This window comes from Argentina silus, assembly GCF_951799395.1.
Source record: "Argentina silus genome assembly, chromosome: Y".
Taxonomy (NCBI): Eukaryota; Metazoa; Chordata; class Actinopteri; order Argentiniformes; family Argentinidae; genus Argentina; species Argentina silus.
In genome coordinates, this window is record NC_139654.1 from 12,685,999 (window position 1) to 12,704,208 (window position 18,210).

Here is an 18,210-nt window from a genome sequence, read left to right on the forward strand (position 1 = left end):
ATCCATGCAGAATACCAGATTCGTGACAAGATCGTTAGAACAACGACTGACAATGGGTCTAATTTTATAAAAGCATTCCACGTCTATGGAGCCCAACAAGACGAAAACAACAATGTGACTGACACTGAAGAAGCAAGCTGCTCAGGTGAGGAAGATGAGGAGGAGATTCAAGAGGAGGAAGAGGGTGAAGTTAACTTCCAAGAAGTGACAAGTGTGCTTGATGAAGGCGATGGCATTGAGTATCATCTACCCAAGCATCAGCGTTGCGCATGCCACCTTCTTAATCTGGTGTCAACAGTAGATGCTTTAAAGGCAAACTCAAATGAGACCTACAAAAAAGTGTCCAGATCATCATTTTCAAAGTGCCAGGCACTATGGAACAAGAGTGCGCGATCCGCTACTGCTGCAGAAACCATCGAAGATGCATGCAAACTTCAGCTAATACGGCCCAATGCAACTAGATGGAACTCGATGTTCTTCGCAGTGGAGAGAATAGTGAGGATCGTCAAAGAACAAGGAGAGGGAGCCATCCGAGATGTCTGCGCATCATTCAAAATTCCAATGTGAGTACTGTTTACTGATATTTTTTACTACACACTCACTAATTCTTCTAACTTCCCCACTCATAACTACTTAAAACTTAACTACCCCAGTACAGTAACCCCACCCACTCACTGAAACTACCCCACACTAATCAACCCAATACAACTGCCCCACTCTAAACATCCTAAAGCCCTAACTGAACATTGTATTCCATTCTAAAGCTACTACCTAATATTGGATTCAACTATCTCACTATGACTACCCCAGACTGAATTGAAACGTTTTGTGTGTCACAGACTCAATCCATCAGAATTGGCCTTCTTAGCAGAATACTCAGCAACCATGAGTCCAGTGGCCAAGGCTATCGATATTCTGCAGGCTGAAACCAACATACAGATGGGATGGCTTCTTCCCACTCTGACTCAGCTGAAGACAAAACTGGATCGGATCAAGCCATCCTTAAAGTTTTCCAAGCCACTTGTTGATGCCATTCAACTAGGTTTGAAGAACCGCTTCAGCGAAATCTTGGAAGACCCAGAACTGATTGCAGCCGCCATCTTGCTGCCAAAATTCAAGACGTCGTGGACCAAAGACGAAGCCATCCTCAAAAACGGTAAGGAAAAGCCTGCTTCTTTTGTATTTAATAATAACAAAATAAAATAATATACCAGGGTAGGCTATGCATTCTATGAAAATACAGCTTGTGTTGCATGCATCCCTGAGGTGGAAGGTTTAGGCCTATGTTAACTGTCTAGAATGATACCATGGCTATTTGCCAAATGAGCTTTACAGTAAAGATTAGACCTATGAAAAATATGTACGTTGGCTGTCACTGACTAATGTTCTGAATGCAATTCTGTTAAATTTCTGCATGTGTATGGGACATGCATTGTTTTTCAGGACTGGACTACATCAATCTGGACATGGAGCCCTTGACGCCCCTCGGTAGCCCCATCGCTTCTGATGATGACGACTTCTTCTCGTCCATCAAGACAACTGCACAAGAAACCTCAAAAGAACTTGAGGGATATCTGGCATGCTGTGCTGACCACACCAGTCTGCTGAAGACCTTCCCCTCCGTCTGTAAGGTGTCCATCAAGTTAAACACGCCTCTTCCTGCCTCAGCTGCGTGTGAAAGGCTGTTTAGTATTGCAGGGCTTCTATTTAGCCCTAGGAGAGCAAGGATGGACTCCAGCAATTTTGAAAATCAGCTTCTGCTTCTGCTGAACGGAAGCTTTTACAGCCTTAAATAGTAACCTGTCTTACAAATGAGCTAGCCAGTCAGATTATGTGTAAAGAGAGAGAGCCTAAGAGTTTATTTTGAAGATATTTCAACTTAAAGGGATGGTTCACGCTCATTGCACAATTCTCTAATAGTTGTCTTAACTTGTATCTTTTACCTCTTAACTTCTGCTGCTTTCATGCAGATGTTAGTTTCATAATGTAATTTCAGGGTCACACACTTTAGGGCCTAGTAGGAAAGACAGTTATTAAAGAATTATGCAAAACTAAACAATGTGATTTGTGTCTGCTGCTACTGTGAGTTCAACCCCTATACTGCGTTAAGGTGCCAGTCAGATTCTGTGTAGCCTAGCCTGAGCGTTTCTTTTGAAGATATTTCAACTTAAAGGGAGGGATGGTTCACCCTCATTGCACAAGTCTCTAGTAGTTGTCTTATTGTCCCTTATGATTACAAATCTTATTGGCAGTGTTGTAATCTTATCACTTATTTTATTTGCAGTTTTCTGATCTGCAGGATTGTACTACTGTAGGATTTCACAGAGCATGCAAGTCAATGCATTCCTGTCCTCTTGGCACACACGCACACACACTTAAATAAGGGGGTGGGGGATTTACTGTAGATCTGTCTCTGTTTGTTGTCAATTGTCATTCATATTCAATTAAAACATTGCATATCACTCCCACAACAATTGGTCTGCTGATTTATGACTATTTACAATTAATTTGAATATTTACTTTTTACTTCTGGTACTTAAGTACATTTTAAATGTAATACTTTTGTACTTTTACTCAAGTGGTGTTTGAATGGGGGACTTTCTACTTTTACTGGAGTAATTTTTTAATTAAGTATCTATACTTTTACTCAAGTATAACTTTTGAGTACTTTTACCACCCCTGTTGATTTGAGGGTACATCCTTTGCTCATTATCACCAAAAGTTCATTTTCATCAAACTTGTAGGATCAACCAATCACGGCTTTTGAAATGATGACTCATACCTAGCAACGGGGTCAACCACACCCCCTCACTAAGATAGGATTTTTCATCCATTCCTGGCTCAGAGTTCACTGAAAATGTTCTGGAATCACTTCTAAGCTAAAACTCCTGGCAAGGAATTTTTAGGTTAAGTTAGGAGCTCTCTGAGAGGATTCTCAGAATCTTTAAGGATACGGGCCCTGGTCTTTAGTCTGTCTTTGCGTGTTCTAGTCTGTAGCTGATCTGACTCACATATGCTCATTAGCGGTTCATATTTGTTGTCCAGCCTAACTATCAGAGATGACTTCTGTGGGATAGTATCATTAGCAATGGCGTGGGGGGCTGGTGTTGAAGTAGCTCTGTTCGGCCGGCTATTTGCAGGCCGGCTAGTTGGACGGCTATTAGCATTAGCATCAGTCCCTCTTGTTGAGCTCGTGTGTGGTTTTCTCTTTGGTCTTGCACCAAACTTATGCCAGCATGTTGTGCCCTCTTGCTCGAGTTGTTTAGCTTGTGAAGTACGAAGTCTTGGAAAAGTTATAGAGTCATCCAAAGCCAGTGTTCCTTCCCCATGTTTAGCTAGCTGTTACTGTGCTGGCTGTGGATGTGCTGGGCTCAGTCTAACAGACTCACCGGTGGGCATCCAGGGTACCGTGTCATCCATAGCATCTCTTTTATCCTCCAGTGTGAAAATCCTGGTTTCAAGTGGGGCTATCTTCTGTAATAGTTGATGACAGCACCTGCATTTCGTACCCGTAGAGACCACTGTGTGAGGAGGCATGTTCTGGACAAGCCTGACTCAATAGTTTAAGTAATCCAGGTAGCTTGCAACTATTAGCGATTATGCTAACACGAACTTCGTACGCCTTAATAAAGATTAACACTGTTTTCTCTTCAGTGTTTAACACTAGACCCACTCCAATTTGCATATCGTCCCAACAGATCCACTGATGACGCCATTGCCCTCACCCTACACACTGCTCTCTCACCTAGACAAGGGCGGCACCTATGTGAGAATGCTGTTCATTGACTACAGCTCAACATTCAACACCATTGTCCCCTCCAAGCTCGTCACGAAGCTCAGGGACCTGGGTCTCAACACCTCCTTATGTAACTGGACCCTCGACTTCCTGAAGAGTAGACCCGAGGTGGTGAGGGTTGGGTGCACCACCTGCTCCACTCTGACTCTCAACACAGGGGCCTCCCGAGGTTGTGTGCTCAGTCCCCTGCTGTACTCCCTGTTCACCCACAACTGTGTGGCCATGCACAGCTCCAACTCCATAATCAAGTTTGCTGATGACACCACCGTGGTTGGCCTGATCACTATGATGTGTCAGCCTACAGGGATGAGATAAATGTCCTGGCAGACTGGTGCAGGGAAAATAATCTCTCAATGTCAGCAAAACCAAGGAGCTGATCGTGGACCTCAGGAAGAAACAAGGGGCGGGCGGTCTGAAGTGGAGAGAGTTAACAGCTTCAGGTTTCTTGGTGTCCACATCACTAAGGATCTAACATGGTCACACCACACACACATAGTCATCAAGTCAGCACGCCAGCGTCTGTTTTTCCTCAGGCGGCTGAGGAAATTTGGCATGTCCCCCCAGATCTTCACAAACTCCTATAGGTGCACCATTGAGAGCATCCTATCTGGTATGGCAGCTGCACTGCCCACGACCGTAAAGCCCTGGAGAGAGTGCTGAAAACGGCCCAGTCCATCACGGGCCGTGAGCTCCCCGCCGTCCACGCCATCAATTCAGAGATGTAAGAGGAAGGCTGGGAAGATCATCAAGGACAACAGCCATCCCAGTCACACCCTGTTCTCTCTGCTTCCATCGGGCAGACGGTACTGAAGCATTCAAACCCGGACCAACAGGTTCTGGAATAGGTTCTACCATTCTCCACCCCCCCTCCTGCTCAGTGACACTCTCCATTGTCATTCCATTCTGCACTCTACACTTTACTCCCTCTCCTGCAACTATAATAATCCTGTATATTTCATTAAATTATTTTTTCTGTTTTAATATTGTATCTATTATCCTTGTTACATTCTATTGTTGATGATGATTGATGTTTTAGAGCTGCTCTGCCTCAGGCACTTTGTTGCATTGTATACTTGTATTCAATGTAATGACAAATAAACAAAACTTAATCCAAAACATACTGCCATAGCAACTAGGGAGTTTTTCAGTGCCAAAAAGTGGAAAATTCTGGACTGACCAAGTCAATCTTCAGATTTAAATCCAATTGAACAACTGAAGATAGCTGCAGTACAGGCCTGGCAGAGCATCACCAGAGAAGATACCCAGCGTCTGGTGGGGTCAATGGGTCGCAGACTTCAGGCAGTTATTGCATGCAAAGGATTGTCAACCAAATACTAAAAATTAATACTTTATTTGGACATTATATGATGTTTTCCAATACTTTTGGAGCCCTGACATAGGGGGACTATGTATAAAAGGGTTGTCATTTCTAAATGGTGAGATCAATCTGAAAAAACAACAACATTGAATTAAAGCTGAGAATCTGTACTTTGACCCCATAGTAACTGTTTGATTTCAAATAGAGCTAAAAGAAGACAAAATGCTTCCTCTTTCCAATACTTCTGGAGGGCACTGTAAATAGAATATATAGAAATAAGAGATAACTACCAAAGCACTTACACTAGGAACACATCAACATGTAATGTACACTGCTCAAAAAAATTAAGGGAACACTTAATCGTCACAGTGTAACACCAAGTCAGTTAAAAGTTCAGGGATATCAATCTGCCCATTTAGGAAGCACAAGTGATTGTGAATCAATTTCACCTGCTTTGGTGCAAATGAAAGTGACAACAGGTGCACTGGAGAGGCAAAAGCAAGACAACCCCCAAAAAGGTAATGGTTTTGCATGTGGTGGCCACAGACAATTGCTCTCTCCTTATCCTTCCTGACTGATTCTTCTCTAGTTTTGTGTTCTGCTAGTGTCCTTGTCACTACTGGTAGCATGAGGCGGTACCTGCAGCCCACTCAGGTTGCACAGGTAGTCCAGCTCCTCCAGGATGGCACATCCATACGTGAGGTCGCAAGAAGGTTTGCTGTGTCTCCCAGCACAGTCTCAAGAGCATGGAGGAGATACCAGGGGACCGGCCGTTATACGAGGAGAGCTGGACAGGGTCGTAGAAGGGCATCAACACAACAGCAGGACCGGTATCTGCTCCTTTGTGCGAGAAGGAACAGGAGGGGCACTGCCAGAGCCCTACAAAATGACCTCCAGCAAGCTACTGGTGTGCATGTGTCTGACCAAACTGTCAGAAACAGACTCCATGAGGGTGGCATGAGGGCCCGACGTCCTCTAGTGGGACCTGTGCTCACTGCCCAGCACCGTGCAGCTCGATTGGCATTCGCGAGAGAACACCAGAATTGGCAGGTCCGCCATTGGCGTCCTGTTCTCTTCACAGATGAGAGCAGGTTCACACTGAGCACATGTGACAGGCGTGAAAGAGTCTGGAGACGCCGTGGTGAACGTAATGCTGCCTGTAACATCATCCAGCATGACCGGTTTGGCGGTGGGTCAGTGATGGTCTGGGGAGGCATATCCTTGGAGGGTCGCACAGACCTCCATGTCATAGCCAACGGTACCCTGACTGCTGTTAGGTACCGGGATGAGATCCTCAGACCCATTGTCAGACCTTACACTGGTGCAGTGGGCCCTGGATTCCTCCTAGTGCAGGACAATGCCCGGCCTCATGTGGCCAGAGTGTGTAGGCAGTTCCTGGATGAAGAAGGCATTGATACCATTGAATGGCCCTCTCGTTCCCCTGACCTAAATCCAATTGAGCACCTATGGGACGTTATGTATCGGTGCATCCGACGCCACCAAGTACTGCCACAGACTGTCCAGGAGCTCACTGATGCCCTGATCCAGGTCTGGGAGGAGATCCCCCAGGACACCATCCGCCGACTCATCAGGAGCATGCCCAGACATTGTGCGTACAGGCACGCGGGGGCCATACACACTACTGAATCACATCATGAGTTGCCGTGATAAAATTCACACAAGTTGGATCAGCCTGTGATTCGAATTTTTTACTTAGATTTTCGGTGTGATTTTGAATCCAGCCCTCAATGGGTTGATGATTTTGGTTTCCATTGACCGTTGTTACGTCATTTTGTTCTCAACAAATTATACAATGTACATCAGTAAAGATTTTCAACTTGAATAATTCGTTCATCAAGATCTGATGTGTCCCTTAAGTGTTCCCTTAATTTTTTTGAGCAGTGTGAACTGTATGAATGAGGCAGGCCAGGGGAGGCTGGTGGAGGAAGAAATTGGAGGACGGGCTCATTGTAATGCATGGAATGGAAACACAGCATGTTTAATACCATTCCTCATTCCGTTCCATGCATCCTTCGTCCTCCGATTTCTACCTCCACCAGCCTCCACCGGTGTAGACCCTGAACATTAAACGTTTGACCAGGAAGTGAGGTTAAGGGGCGGACCTCTTGTTCTCCACACAGGCCATCAGGAAGGTGAGCAGGTAGAAGGACAGGAAGATGCCCAGGCAGAACAACATCCCCATCACATACACCTCCGCTGAGAGACGGAGAGAGAGAGATGGAGGGAGGAAGGGGGGCAGGTGAAATGGTGGGAAAGGGAGAGGTGGGGGGAGGGGATGGGGGGGAGAGAGAGGGAGGGAGAAGTTGAGATACTATGTCTCTGACAGTTGAATGCTGTAGTGTATACGCTTTGAAGGCCCTGTGCTCTGATTGGCTGAGTGAGTGACTCACAGTTGATGGCGGGAGAGACGACCACGTCCAGGACCTTGCTGCGGTTCCCTGCGTCGATGAGCTCGTCAGGGCGGAGGGGGTAGAAACGCAGCAGACCCCCGCACGCCGCGTCCTCTGTCTTCACCTCCACGACCACATAGAAACTTTTGCTGGGGAAGTCCTTCCTCTGAGGGAGGGGGAAAAGGGGGAGAAGGAGAAGAAGGGGAGCAATTGAGGAGAGGAGAGGAAGAGGGGGATGGCAAGTGAGTTTGTACAGTATTTGCTGGCATTGCATTCATAGTGGTGTGTGTGTGTGTGTGTGTGTGTGCGTGTCAGGGATGCAAACTGGTTAGGGGTGAAAAAGGTGTGAAGAATCCGTGAGCAGGGGAAACACAAACCTGCTAGGGGGGTCCGGGGGCATTTTTAAGCTTTTAAATGCTAGTTTCTGGTGACTTTCAGGATTAGGGTAGAGGGAGTTCTTACCCTAGAATGAAGGCAAAGTAGCTGCAAAACTAAAGAGGACTTTGCAGAGGGGCAATTCCTCTGGTCCAATTCACAGGCTAAAACAATTAAAAGAATGAGCAAAATAAGGTACAAAACATGTAATCAAATGCTGTATCATTTACATTACAGGAACAAAAGAGAGAGGACTGGAGGCACTGGTGGATTCAGGCACTTGGTCCCTGAATCCACTTGTTTAACGAGCAACGCCTCACTTTCACCTCATTCTCTCATTCTGAAAATTAACCATAAAGAGGGAAAACATTAGTTCATAGATAGTAGTTAGTTTGTTAGCTAGCTAACAAGTTAACACTTCACACAGATCACCAGGGTCCAGAGAGCAACTAACGTTATAGCTTGAGGAACGGCAAGGAGTTGTATACCAGTTAATACGACTACGACTAATTGGTTCCTCCACTTACTAGCGTCAGCTCATTTGATGTTTTGACTTTGTTAGCCAGCTAATTCACACCTCAAACGCAATTATTTGATCAGCTAAGTTAGCTAATGCTGCTCAACATTTCTCTGGCTAGCTAACGGATTCGATCCAGCTAGCAAGATACTTAACAATGCTAACAATTCTTGTTCCACCACACTTGCTCCCTCACCTCAAACTTTCCAAATGCCAGTTGTTTTTCAGTTACAGCTCATGAAGTATGCTTCATCACCTTCTCACCTCCCTCTCTGTCTGTTTGTTGTTATGTGAATGATTGGCTGAGCCCAGACTCAAGCTTTGGATACAGACAGTATTGATCCAAACACGCATCACTTGTTTGCTTACAGCCAGTAGTGATCCAAACATGCATAATAGACAAGGCAGGCGGGCTCCATTTGACCCCCCCACTTGTAGGTGACCTATCACGTAGGTGACCTATTTTGGATTCAAAACGGCGAATTTCGGCGAAAGGTGACTAGTTTGTATCGCTGGTGTGTGTGTGTGAGCACGCGTGCCTGTACCTGTGCGTGTGTTACCTGGACGGTGATGGCAGCAGTCTTGGTCATGGTCTGATAAATCCCAATGAAGGCTACATTGTTGTCCAGGTCATACACAGGGCACTGAAGGGGGAGGGAGGGGGGGAGAGAGAGAGTGAGAGAGAGAGAGTTAAAATCCACGTAACAATGGCATCACTTAGACCACAAGGTCTTTCTGCCTGACAGGATATTTGACGGCTACCCTACCTACATACCAGGGGAGGCTGGTGGAGGTAGAAATCAGAGGACAGGCTCATTGTAATGCATGGAACAGAACGAGGAATGGTATCAAACATGCACACGTACCTTTCCTCACTCTGTTCCATGCCTTACAATGAGCCCGTCCTCCGATTTTTCTACCTCCACCAGCCTCCCCTTCTACTGTAGGGTAGATTGAGGTATTACCGTACCTGGATGTCCTGGATGGACATGACGGAGCAGGGAAAGGTGGTCTCAGAGTTGACCTTGACGATGACTGTGTCCATCCCGTCAGGAAACACATACTTGAAGTACTGAGGGACATAGAGATGGGTTGTAGGGAAGGAATGAGGCGGGTGCATTGATTTTTTTTTTTTAAATCCATATCTGCATTGTATACACACAAAATGTATGATGAAATAATGTACTGTAAATGTTCCACTTTGCATTCTTTTTCTCCATTATATGTTATTATATTATAATATCTTATGTAACACCTAAAAACACACACCTCTTCAAATCTCAAACCCATTCATGACCCTGACCTTTAGACCAGCAAATAATAAGGAAGCAATCAGTACCCTATGTCTCCCCTCCTCTCTCACACACTGCTCACCTGTGGTTGGGATGGCGAAGCAGTGAAGGTGAATTTCTTGTCTGTCCTGTAATATCGAGATCCATCAGAGACACTAAGAACACAGCACTAACACACCACAATAAAAGCAGCCACACACACACACAAATCCAGCTCTGCTGTATAGGTATTTAACCTAAATGTGTGCTACTACCACCGTGGCGATATTGTCAGTGGCTGCTGTTTCACACAGCCAGATATCAGGGTGTTATGTCTTAGCAGGATGGATGTACAGTAGTGATAAAACCAAAAGGTGGGTAAACTGAACTCTTGATGCGGGTGAGATGAAGGATTGAATGATTAGCTAAATGCTAATGCTTGTAATGCTCATGTCGCATAATAGGTGTGTGAGAGGTTCTCAAAGGTAATGAGAACAGTGTGGATGACGGATAACGATGAAGATGAAGATGATGAAAATGACAGTGCCACTCACAGCAGGGTGAAGCTGTCCACTCGGCTGATCCCCAGGCTGGACAAGGTCGACACATCCACAAAGAAGTACTGGGTCTCTGTGGCGACACGGGTAGGAGGCTGGCACAGGGTTCTGCCCACATGGGTATAAGGGTACTTCCTCTGATATCTGAGGGGGAGAACGGGTACATTCAATCCACACAAACAAACAAAAGGAAATACAGAGTTTGGAATTCCACAATTGACTATTGAAGGCAACACACAAGCTATAATGGTAAATACAATGTGTTGTAGCAAGCTCAAGGGTTACCACGCCACCAAGTTCGATAACAAACACACACACACACAAAGCACAATTCAAATGCTTTGTGCGTTATCCAGAGGTAGTTTAAAAGCGAGTCCTCAGCCAAAACAGTTCGATACACAGTGGGGGTAATCTGACGGTCCAGGTCACAACGGGTAATCACACAGATACTTCCTCCCGGTACTTGCCTCATTCTGGGCAGACCGGGCGTTACAGTCCTTATTCCGCAACATCCAAACCAGTGGTGCATGATCCGTTACAAGGGTGAGGTGCCGTCTCAATAGGTAATATCTCAGCGTCTCCAGCAGCCACTTGATCCCTAGACATTCCTTCTCCACCATGGAGCACCAACAGCAACAGCTTCCGGCTAATGTACATGACTGGGTGTTCCTCACCTCCTTATAGCTGTGATTGGACGGCACCCACCCCTGTTTCGGACGCATCGGCCTGCACCATCAGTGGTTTGGAGAAGTCTGGGGTCACCAGCACAGGTGCAGAACACAGTGCTCCCTTTAGGTCCTGGAAGGCTTTCTCCGTCTCCTCGGTTCATGTCATCTGGGCGGGCAGACGGCTCCTCGTCAGATCCGTCAGGGGGCTGGCTAGGGAGGCAAAGTGGGGAATAAACCTCCGGTAGTAACTTATTAACCCCACAAACGTGCGTACCTGCTTCTTGGTGACGGGGCGAGGCCAGTCCTGTATCGCCTCCACTTTCTTCACCTGGGGTTTTACACATCCCCTCCCGATGGTGTACCCCAGGTACTCAGCCTCCTGCAGGCCAAGGTCGACATTTCCTTGGGATAGCTGTTAGCCCCGCCCCCCGTAAGGCCTGCAATACTGCACTCACCTGGTTCAGATGGGTCTCCCACTAGTGGAACAGCCCATCAGGAGTGGCGAAAACGGTTTTCTCCCGCGCCTCGGGAGCTAAGGGCACCTGCCAATAACCCTTCGTCAGGTCGAGCGTGCTGATAAACTGGGCGGTCCCTAGCCGTTCTATCAGTTCTTCAATTCGGGGCATGGGGTAGGTGTCGAACTTTGATATCTCATTTAACTTCCTAAAATCATTACAGAAGCGTATGGTGCCATCTGTTTTCGGCACCACTCACTACTCGACTCCTCGATGATTCCCGCTTCCAACACCGTTTTTACCTCAGTCCTGATGGTGTCTCTCCTTGCTTCTGGTATGCGGTAGGGTCTCAACTTCACCTTTTTTCCGGAGCTGTGCTGTACCGTACCAGATCGGTGTGTGCCGGTTCACTGGAGAACACCTGCTTCTGTGCTGGGCTCAGCTGCTCCCCCCAGTGGCACCTCCGCAGGCCTGGTCTCGGTGGTAGCCTTCTTCGGAGGAATAGAGCTGAGTACATCATGTGTATTGCATTTCTTTAATAAGTTCACATGGTAAATCTGGGTCGGGCGCCTACGTCCCGGCTGTCGGACCCACTTCACCCACCTTCTCAAGCACTTTGTATGGCCCGTTCCATCGGGCCAGAAACTTATATTCTGTTGTGGGGACCAGCACCAACACTTTGTCTCCGGGCTGCGTCCCTATGTTGTAGACCCGCGCTTGGGCATCCTGGGCCTCCAGCATGTGTTCCCGTACCAGGGGCCACAGAGTTGCCATCCGGTCCCTCATGTGTTCGACGGGGCGACGGTTGCTGTTCCCAGGTTCTGCAGGCACTGGTCCAAAAGTGCTGTGGTGTCTTTTCCGTTGGCTCTTACCGAGGTGACGGGAAGGACCACTCTCCTCAGCCCAGCATGACATCAGCAACCAGCAGGGATGCCCGGTGGCTACCTCACTGGCTGAGGCCGAAGGCATCAGGACATCACGGTTTGGACAAGTCCAGGCGATGTGTCCCGGCTTGCCACACTCGTAGCACTTCCTGCTGTCCGTGTTCACGAAGAGGCGTCGTCTCGGGGCTTTTGGTATCCCTCCATCCTTGGTCGGGGTCCGGGCGTGGTCCTCCTTCCTTTTCCGCTCCTTCGGGCGAGTGATGGGTTCCGCCTTCAGTGGTCGTCTGCTACGCAGGACATCCAAAGCCGCCTGTTGACCTTCCACCAGTTCTACCAGCTGATCCGCGCTCTGCAGGTTGGCTTGCTAACCGTCAGTGGTGCAGCAGTTAGCCAGCTCTTGGCCAGCCTAATCAGATTGTGCATTTGTGATCGGGGGAGCGCTGTCGCATCATACGTCCAATCACGAAATCTTTGCGACCTACTAATCAGGGTGTACCAGTGCAGGATCTCCTTTTTAACCCCCTCGTAGTGCGTAGCCTGGTCGACCATCAGACCCTGATAGGCCTCCTGTGCCGTGCCTGACAGGAAGGGTGCTACCAGGCTGGCCCATTGCTCCGGGGGCCATTTTTCCCTAACCGCCATCCTCTCGAAGGTTTAGAGGTAAGCCTCGAATGTCATCAATCTCTGTCTGCTTCAGTATAAACATACTGAGGGTGGGACGGGAGACTGCTGTGCCTGCAGCCACACCAGTATGTGCAACTGTCAGCGCCTCCAGCAGCTCCTGATGCCTAGCCTGCCGCGCTATGTTCGCCACCACCAGCTGTTTCACCAATGCTTCCATTGTGCTCCGTGTCTGTTTAGTTGTTTAACTTGGTGAAACTTATGCCTGCATTCTCCACCAATGTAGCAGGCTCAAGGGTGTGGGGTTTCCACACCACCAAGTTTGATAACAAAATGACACACAAAGCACAATTTGAATGCAATTGGGAAATTTATCAGAGGGTATTTACATCAGGGGGGGGGTTCAGCTATCCATTCAAAGTCCACAATCCTTACTCAAATACAGATACACAGTAGGGGTAATCCGACAGTCCAGGTCACAACGGGTAATCACACAGATACTTCCTCCCGGTACTTGCCTCACTTTGGGCAGCCCGCTCCCTCTTTTATCCCCAAGCCCTGGTGGCTTAACGATCCACAGGTTTGCCTCGTTGGGACAGGAAGTCCATATAGCGTTTGCCTCATTGGGGCAGGAACTCCATATAAGGCTCGGGGATGGAGCCAGCGGGCTGCAAGATACCTCCCTTCAATTATCACTCCCCTCACCACTCCCTGCTGTCTGCCACAGTGTATAGCAACAGGCTAGGAGTTGACTTAGCACTAGGGCCCTGTGTTTCCTGGTTAGGTCATAATGTGTCTGAAAACCCTCCATTTAACCAGGAAAAGCCCATTGAGACACAACATCTCTTTTGCAAGGGAGACCTGGCCAAGAAAGTAGCAGCAGTCAAAACAACATTACAACATAAACCATACAATACAATCGACTGTCGATGTATGGACCCTGTATGAGGAAGTGAAAGATCAAGGTCCAGCGATGACTCACTCCAGCATTGAAGACGGAGCTATTCTGTCCCCCACATTGAGAGCCCATCCCCAGAGAAGACAAATGGCTGTGAGCTCTGTGGAATGTCTTGAGGAGTGTCAGAGCTGTGATGTCATCAGTATAGGAGTGATAAGATGAATGGTGGTTGGGTCTCCGTGACAACAGCTCCTAAATTAAATAATGTGGTTGTAAACGATATAAAAGCAGAGGTTAGGGAATATCTTGTTCTCTTTCTTTGTCCTGTCGTGTGGTTCTCGTCATGAGTCAGCCCCCAAACCCCTGCCCGATCACTCCGCTCTTCCACCTCGGCTGGCCGCCTGGTACTGCCGCCTCTATGTGGATGCATCAGCCGCACTACTCGGTCACAGCTTTTCACTGTCCTGGCGCGCTGCTGGTGGAACAAGCTTCCCACTGCTGTCATGACTGCATAGTGACTACCAATCTTCCGCAGTAGATTGAAGACCCATCTCTTCAGGCTACATCTTAACGGTCCCTCCTAAAGACCTCCTCACCCCCACTACAAGTTTCTCTCCTGTTAATAAAAAATAATAATAATTAATAATAATAATAATTTTAAAAAATTTAAAAAAATCCTTCTTCTAGCATTGTGACTGCCTAAGGCCCCTGGTCTGAGCATTGATTACTTTATCTTATGATGACTGATGGATAGATGATTGAATCTATCTGAAACAAATGTATTTGTTGTAAGTCGCTTTGGATAAAGGCGTCTGCTAAATGCCATAAATGTAAATGAGTTGTGAGTAGCATTGTTTGACTGACCTGTGGTCATCTCTCTACCTCTGTCTCTCTTTCTCTCTATTAAAATGTTACATTTTTCTAGGAAGTATATAGTATTATTAAAGCCTCATCTGATTCATTCTATTTGACCATTATTGCACTAAATCCGCACAAACTCAACAATTATTTGCAAATAGTGATAATTACATTGGAGTCAGATTATCAATATTAGATATGTTTTGCTATTGACATAATATAGCCAAAAGTGTCAGCCAAACCTTTGTGTGGAAACTGACCTTATTATAAATAGCAGGAACACAGCATACAGATAGGAGGCTTCAGGACCCAACAGCTGGCTACTAGAGTGTCTGATAAACAAGTGAACTTCAAACCTATAAAAAAAAAGACAGACCTCAATCCTATAGGTAGGTATTGTACAGTAGGCCTAACCTATCGTCTGTCTGTGAGCTAGGCCTTAGTGTTCACCAGAGGAACACAGCCCAGGATGTAAAAGACCAGGAAAGACTAGGATACAAAGATACTCACAATCCACGCAGAATGAGGGGGACCTGGAAGGACAGCACCGCCTGCTTCTGTCTCACCACAAACAGAATAGGGCTCTCTAGACCCTCCGACAGCACATCCACAATCACACGGACACCCTCCGTCTGAGACAGGGAGAGAGGGAGGGAGGGAGGGAGGGGGGCTGTAATCATAGTTTCACATCCAGAGGTGGAGGATGTGGGACTGTTGTGTTCTCCTCGACTCACCTTGTTCCGCGAGATGGTGTGATTGAAGGCGTAGATGGTTTGGTTGTCGCTCCTAACCGTGTCGTTGTAGGTAACATCAAACTCTGCGTCCTTCTGAACTACCGTTTTGGTTTCGCCGACGCCCTCTGCCAAGTGGGTCATGAATAACCACAAGAGCGCCACAAATCCAGGTGAGAACCAGACTGAAACTGGGCCAGAATCTGGCTTGTGTCGAGATTTCCAACAACTCCTCAAACCCATTTCCCTACGATTCGTTCAAAGAAGCTTTGAGCAGTACCGTACGTCTAGCTAACTACCAAAACTACAGTGGTTCAGTTCAACAAACCCACAAAAAAAACACTAGCTAGTCTGACTCTGAGTGAGTGACAACAACAACAGTTACTAACTGAACAGCTAGCTAGCAATATTTACTTGTAGGACAGTCTAACAATATGGTCCTGGTTTTGCTATACCTCACTCCCTTGACAAACTCCAAACAAAAAAATCCACATAGCTTGCTAACATGGATAATTGTAATAAGTTCAAACCACCGCTCCTCCTGTTCTTTCAACATCAGCTAGCTAAACCCCTTCCTCGTTGAGCAAAGACGAAGCTAAAGACTCATCTGATGATGGTTTAGCATCTGTAGTTTCTAGAGCTAATGATAATAGCATCTACATGCTATATTTTAGCTAGCTTGTCATGTTCCTGTATTAAAGTACCAATCATTCCAAGTGCCGTGGAAGATCAACGTTATGTTGTCATCTGTCCTTTAATAGACTGGAGCCTGGGTGGAGAGAAGCGTTTAGGGTTAAATCTGTGTCACTCACAAGCACCCTCCCCACGCCACGCACAGTCGTCGGACACAGTGAACAAGCAGCGTAATGACGTAATTCCCGACAGAAATAGAATAGATAGAACTAGAGGCGCGTTAGGAGGACGAGCATGGAACGATCAGTGTCAGACTGTTGAAATCAAATGCACCAACGATATTCTGTAATTCAAAATAGATCAATTCATTAGTATGAATTTAATGAAAATTAATGACAGGATACACTCTCAACAAAAGCAGGGAATTCGAACATGTCTGAAAAGGACAAAGGATACCTCGTCAAAGGTACACTCTGGCATATGACGTCATTCCAGGAAGTCACAGCTAATTTTACCAAATATATTTGGAGTAAGTAAAGATGTGAACGTTATAGGCACTTGTTAGACGTTGGAGTTGACTGTCTCCTCTCGTTTCTTGATCATCTCCATTTTGAAAATTATCTCTGGTAGCGTCGCCCCGCTCTTTTCCCATTGACATCATGTCCCAGAATATACCTGTATTACAGTTACTGTGACTGTTCACCCACTTACTATTGTTCACTGTATGGTGGACTGTAGACTGTACATATATATATATATATATATATATATAGAGAGAGAGAGAGAGAGAGAGAGAGAAAGAGAGAGAGATGTATATACATTCACCGGCCACTTTATTAGGTACACCTATTCAACTGCTCGTTAACGCAAATATCTAATCAGCCAATCACATGGCAGCAACTCAATGCATTTAGGCATGTAGACATGGTCAAGACGACCTGCTGAAGTTCAAACCGAGCATCAGAATAGGGTAGAAAGGTGATTTAAGTGACTTTGAACGTGGAATGATTGTTGGTGCCAGACGGGCTGGTCTGAGTATTTCAGAAACTGCTGATTTACTGGGATTTTCAAGCACAACCATCTCTAGGGTTTACAGAGAATGGTCAGAAAAAAAGGAAATATCCAGTGAGCGGCAGTTCTCTGGGCGAAAATGCCTTGTTGATGCCAGAGGTCAGAGGAGAATGGCCAGACTGGTTCGAGATGATAGAAAGGCAACAGTAACTCAAAGGTTGGTGGTGGTGGTGTAATGGTGTGGGGGGTATTTTCTTGGCACACTTTGGGCCCCTTAGTACCAATTGAGCATCGTTTAAACGCCACAGCCTACCTGAGTATTGTTGCTGACCATGTCCATCCCTTTATGACCACAGTAGGATAACGTGCCATGTCACAAAGCTCACATCATCTCAACTGTTTCTTGAACATGACAATGAGTTCACTGTACTCCAATGGCCTCCACAGTCACCAGATCTCAATCCAATAGAGCACCTTTGGGATGTGGTGGAACAGGAGATTCGCATCATGGATGTGCAGTCGACAAATCTGCAGCAACTGCGTGATGCTATCATGTCAATATGGACCAAAATCTCTGAGGAATGTTTCCAGCACCTTGTTGAATCTATGCCACAAAGAATTAAGGCAGTTCTGAAGGCAAAAGGGGGTCCAACCCGATACTAGCAAGGTGTACTAATAGGTATAGTAATAAAGTGGCCAGTGAGTGTATACAGTGGGGGAAATAATTATTTGATCCCCTGCTGATTTTGTTAGTTTGCCCGATTACAAAGAAATGAGCGGTCTATAATTTTTATGGTACTTTTATTTTAACAAATAGAGACAGAATATCAACAAAGAAGTCCAGAAAAAACACATTATATAAAGTTATAAATTAATTTGCATTTGATCGAAGGAAATAAGTATTTGATCCCCTACAAACCAGCAAGAATTCTGGCTCATACAGACCGGTTATATGCCCATGAGGCACACAGATTACTCCTGTCACTTTAAGAAAGTACTCCTAATCTCTGCTTGTTATGGGTATAAAAGACACCTGTCCATAGAATCAATCTCTTCCATTCCAACCTCTCCACCATCATGGGCAAGACCAAAGAACATTCAAAGGACATCAGGGTAAGAGTTGTAGACCTGCACAAGGCTGGAATGGGCTACAAGACCATCAGCAAGAAGCTTGGTGAGAAGGAGACAACTGTTTCAATTATTAGA

At 46.3% G+C, this 18,210-nt stretch overlaps 1 pseudogene across 1 annotated transcript in view; it reads right to left on the bottom strand.

Annotated features, from left to right (window-relative positions):
• LOC310823995 (SID1 transmembrane family member 2-like) overlaps positions 1-15,603 on the bottom strand; it is a 28,338-nt pseudogene extending 12,735 nt beyond the window's left edge. The window contains exons 1-8 of the transcript in view: positions 15,364-15,603; positions 15,140-15,261; positions 10,243-10,389; positions 9,792-9,837; positions 9,388-9,489; positions 8,978-9,061; positions 7,526-7,691; positions 7,238-7,331 (exon numbers count right to left, since the gene is read on the bottom strand). The product of the transcript in view is annotated as an SID1 transmembrane family member 2-like (transcript). The remainder of the gene's footprint in view (positions 1-7,237; positions 7,332-7,525; positions 7,692-8,977; positions 9,062-9,387; positions 9,490-9,791; positions 9,838-10,242; positions 10,390-15,139; positions 15,262-15,363) is intronic.
• Positions 15,604-18,210: the final 2,607 nt, after the last annotated feature.